Consider the following 5,275-nt stretch of genomic DNA (forward strand, 5'->3'; position numbering starts at 1 on the left):
TGAGCAATAATCGTATCTTCTTTCTCCCCTTCTTCTTGGATCGAAATAGGCTTATTCTATTGGCTAGACGTTGAGTGATGCTGCTCTAGAGTTTTTCCACATCTTAATGCAATAGCATTACAATGCTCCTTGCCTTCATGCCTAGAATTTTCTGTGCCACTTGGCAATGATCATTGAGGTTGATTGCTTAATGCTCTAGCTAGCTGTCCTACTTGATTCTCTAGATTCCTCAATGAAGATGCTTGACTTTGAATAATTGCATCATTCTTTGCCATATACTCCTTTAATAGAATCTTTATTGATGAAGAGAGTTCTATAGGTTGAGTCTTCACTTGCTGTTGAGCACTTGGAAGGTGATCAAGTTGAGTTGGGATGGAAGATGGACCGATATTTTGTCCTTGAGCATTCCAAGAAAAGTTAGGGTGCTGCCTCCAACCAGGATTATAGGTATTGGAATATGGATTATTGGCTTTGTTGAAATTACCAACATAGTAGGCAGATTCTGGGTTGGATGGATAGCTATTAAAGAAATGCTCCCCACCACAATATGTACAAGAGATTGATGTATTTTGTTGTGTTTGTATAGCTGCAGATAGGTTCACTGATCTTAACACACTAGTTAAGGAGGACACTTGTGCAGTTAAGGCTGCCATTGTATCCAACTCATAAATTCCTGCTACTCTCTTATTTACAGCTGCTCTCTCTATTGGCCAATGGTAGTTATTGTTGACCATTCTCCCCAAAATCTCATAAGCTTCATTGTAAGACTTAGCCAATATAGCTCCATTTGCTAAAGCATCTACTATGAAATGAGTTTGTCCATTTAAACCATTGTAGAAAGTCTCCATTTGAATCCAATGACGAATTCCATGGTGATGACATTTACGCAAGAGCTCCTTAAATCATTCCCACGCCTCATGCAAAGATTCACCATCCAATTGTTGAAAACCAGTAATATCATTCCTGAGCTTGGCATTCTTTGTTGGAGGGAAGTACTTCATCAAGAACTTCTCCATTAAATCAGTCCATGTGGCTACATACTTTGGAGGTAAAGAGTTCAACCATGCTCTTGCCCTATCCCGCAATGAGTAAGGGAATAGTTTCAGTCTCAAGGCTTCTTCAGTTGCTCTAGGTATCTTGAAAGAATCACTTACCTCCATAAAAAGTCTAAGATGGAGATGAGGATCTTTTATTAGCATCCCACTAAATTGTCCCACCATTTGGAGCATTTGGAACATCACAGGCTTAAGTTCAAACTATGGTGCTTGAATTTCTTGCCGTACTATGCTAGGATTCAGCTCATGCAACATTGGTACAACATACTCTCTAATTGCCCTATCTCTGTCATCAACCTTAGCTGCCATATTATTCTTATTATTAATAATCCCATTTCTCTCTGTTTCAGCCATTGTTTGAATCGTTGCTAAACCTCACTACTCTTTGTTCTAGCTCGAAATGTTCTTTCAATTTCTAAGTCAAATGGTACCAACTCTTGATCTCGCAGTGTATTCATACAAGGGTTGAAGCACCTGGGAATAAAAGAAAACTAATATCAAAATAAAGAAAATGTTGTAAATAAAACTAGAAATTACTTCTACACCGATTATCAATGACAAAATTCCCCGGCAATGGCGCCAAAAACTTGTTTGCTTATATCTAGAAAATGCTATGCAAGTGCATGTGTTGCAATCAAGTAGTATACAGTAAGTAGAGTATCGATCCCACGGAGAATTTTATCTTTAACTCTCAATCTAAAAGGAAGACTAATTCAAACAAAATTGACAAAATTACTTTGTGATAATGAACTAAATAAACGAGGATAGATTAATTAAAAATAGAGATCCTAAATGGAAAGTGCACAACAAAAAGAAGTATAATAAGTGGTATAAATGTTGGGAATCAATTTCCCCTCCCCTGAATTTGGGCTAAGAATGTTACAACAACGTTGCAACACAAGGCATATCAAAGAACCTGGAACAAAATTGCATACGTGTATCTCCCAACCCACATATACACTAACATACTATTTCAAAACCCTCATATTCCTATGAAGAATTGAATTGAGGATGCAAATTACGTCCGAGTTCCAATAATGGTTACGTGAGACAGGATGAGTATTCCTACCCTACCCACTAATTAGCTAAACCCACATAAGGATCAAGCTAACTCACGTTATTCAACATGATTTAGTTCTAATTAACTTTTCAATTAACTAAAACCACAACATTCACTCACGGATGGTCAATCAATAAATGACATTACTCAAAAACACATATGGTGAATACATTGATAATAAACTGTGCTACAACAAAGCTACAACAAACTGGATAATTACAGCTCAAATCACTGGTTCGGGTACTCTTATCATCCCAACAAAAAGAATTAGTTCATATTAAAATTCAAATGCAGAGATATAAATCCAGCCATTAACACAATTCAGCTAGAATATGAAGAAGTAAGAACTATAAAACCAAATAGAAAACTATGAGAATGCTTCCACAATGCTCCAGCTTCCTATCTCCAGCAGGTCTTCTTCATGCACAAGATCCCTCTCCGTCTCTGGTTCTTCTCTCTCTTCCTCTTGTCTTTTGTAACTCACCCGCCTCCTTTTCCATTCCCCCCAAAGTGATAGGGTAAAAATGGATTGTAGGATTAAAACATTTCCTTTAGATATCAAGGGCTGAGATCCTTCACGTAGTGACAAGAAGAATGTCTAATTAGTTAACCCTTTTCAATCATTTCACTAGGTGGTACCACGTGTATTCAATCGGGGAAAATTCTACTATTGTAATGCTACAACATCTTTACAGCAAGCTGAGAAAACATGTTCTTTGTTCTTCTTTTATTTTTCATGTCATATCTTCATTTATGGTTCTTTTCCTACAAGGCCAAGAGAAAGAGGGCTGATCAATTACATCCATTAATTCAAGAGAAATTCATGCATGGATGACATAAAAAAACTTTACAGAATTTAAAACACTATGATTCACTAGAATGAAATTGAATGAAAATTAACATTAAAACAAAGAGAAGATATATTTCTAAGAGTTAAAACATACTCTTGGATCAAACTATCTCAGGTATAAAATGACTAGAATTAACTCTTTTTCATAGAGTTATCACCCGCAGGTGAATCCCTTGGTCAGTCTAGTTAAGATTGCACCACCTGGTATTCTTGTTTATTTCTGAGAAAAAGAGAGAAAAAGAAGAAACCCTAGATTTGTAGAAGATAAGCATGAAGATTGCATGAGAAGAACATTTTCCTTACTATTGTGAACCATTGATAGTTTTCTTTCGTGAAAAACTCTCTCTTCACTTTAGAAATCCTTGTACCCTTTCTTTCATTCTTTATTTTTCTCTCCCTTTGTTATTCTATAGAATTCGTTTCTCATCTGACCAAGATATAGAGAAAGCAAATGAAGGTTATTATTATTTTATTTTAAATTTTTTTTTGAAATACTGTCAGTCTTATTTTAATCTTGTGTTTTACCCATGAACTCTAACTGGTGAAAAGAGTAGAATGAAGGAGAGGAGAATAAGGAAAAGAAAAGGTGCGCTCTACCTCAAGGAGAGCACTGTAATTTATTTTCTTTTTGGGAGTGGTGGTATTCAGTAGTGGGGGTGATTTCTTGCAGGGCAAAAGAAGATGGGTGAAGGGGGAATCTCTTCACCCACATGTATCGTTTTTTAGGTTTTGAAAATCCATCATTTGGGGGGGGGGGGGGTAAATTTGTAATTTTAAATTTGGGGTTCAACTATGAAAATGGGATGTAAATTGAGGGGCATTTGAGACATTTTAACCCATAAGGGTAATTTGTCATACTATGAGTTTAAATTTTTGTAGGTCAAAAGCATACTTATATTAGGTTCTCTTGGAGAAATTCCTAGAGGCAAGCAAAGAAACATCTACAAGGAAAGGACGTGGAGACTGCCACCATACAAGATTTCAAGAACAATTCAAGGCTCCCATAGCAAGGAAGTCAACATAGATGTTCGAAGACTTGTTAACAAAGCAGATTTGAATGAAATCAAAAGCAGAAAATTAAGTTTTAACACCATCAATATACTGCAACTGGCCCAATCAAGATTGCTATGCTGCCCATTAAGAGCCAAAACCATAGATTGACAATCTCATATAATCCTAAGCCTATGTAGACTAAGTTGAATTGCCATAAGACTGCATCTCGTATGGCTTCCATATCTAACATGGCTGCTGAGAGTCCACTGCCTTTGACGGAGCTGGATCCAGATGGAATATTTGCAACAGTAAAGACCCAACCTGAGTTTAATCAAATAATAAGGACCCGTTGTAAAATTTTCAGAGACTAATTATGGAAATCTTAGGGATATTAGAATCAATGATTTTCTGTGAGTCTAGTGGTGGGAACAGACCAAGTAATTAGCATCTAAAACTGATGTAATGATGTCTAGACAAAATCTAATCATTTTATATATTTAAACAAAAGAATGCTCACTACAATTTTTTGTTTTGGACCTGAGATTCATTCATGCCACATGCATATGTCAACTATATAATCAAGATATGATATAGTATAGTATGACTTTATGAGAATTCAAAATAAATCTAAATTTAATTATTTTCTAATTTCTAATTAAAAAAGAGAGTAAAACTGCCAACTTCAAATTAATGGTGTTCACGAACAAAAAAATAAAAAATTATGGTTAAATACAAAAACAAATGGATAAATTTGACCTCATAAAATCTAAATTTCTTATTTATGATAAAATTATAGATTCTTGACACACAAACAAAAACAAATGAAAGAATACACAGATAACATTATAGATAGACTTTCCAAGTAGGAATTAAGATGACTTTGTCCACATAAATAATTGCCATAAAGTAAATGGGTTGAAACCTTATTTGCAGTAACTTTACCGTCTTTGGAGGTTGGAAATAGGGTCATTGTGTCCAATAAAATATATATAATTAATATATACTATATATATAGTATAAATTTACATTTTTTTTTCCTCAAAGAAGTGATTCTTAATAACCATACCGAATATATGTCATCCATTCCATGTAAACGAGGAGAATGGGCTTGCCACATGAGTTCTAGTTTTCTATTGAAGTGTAAATAATGGGGAAAATATTGATTTAATTACCTTAAAAGTGAATGATCATACAAGGAGAGTAATACCACATACCACCGGGGTTGGTCCAAGTGGTAAGTAACTTGGTCCGCTAAAGCAAGGTTCCGGTATCGAAACCTTGTGGATGCAAAAAATCCCCGCTGGGAGACTCACCCAC

At 35.3% G+C, this 5,275-nt stretch overlaps 1 non-coding gene across 1 annotated transcript; it reads left to right on the forward strand.

Moving 5' to 3' along the window:
* The first annotated feature begins 864 nt into the window (after positions 1–864).
* Positions 865–971, forward strand: LOC149007766 (small nucleolar RNA R71). The gene has a single exon (XR_016175436.1). It is a non-coding gene; the product is annotated as a small nucleolar RNA R71 (small nucleolar RNA).
* Positions 972–5,275: the final 4,304 nt, after the last annotated feature.

Source organism: Hakea prostrata, chromosome 8, assembly GCF_041222555.1.
Source record: "Hakea prostrata isolate BN-2017 chromosome 8, UWA_Hpros_2, whole genome shotgun sequence".
NCBI lineage: Eukaryota > Viridiplantae > Streptophyta > Magnoliopsida > Proteales > Proteaceae > Hakea > Hakea prostrata.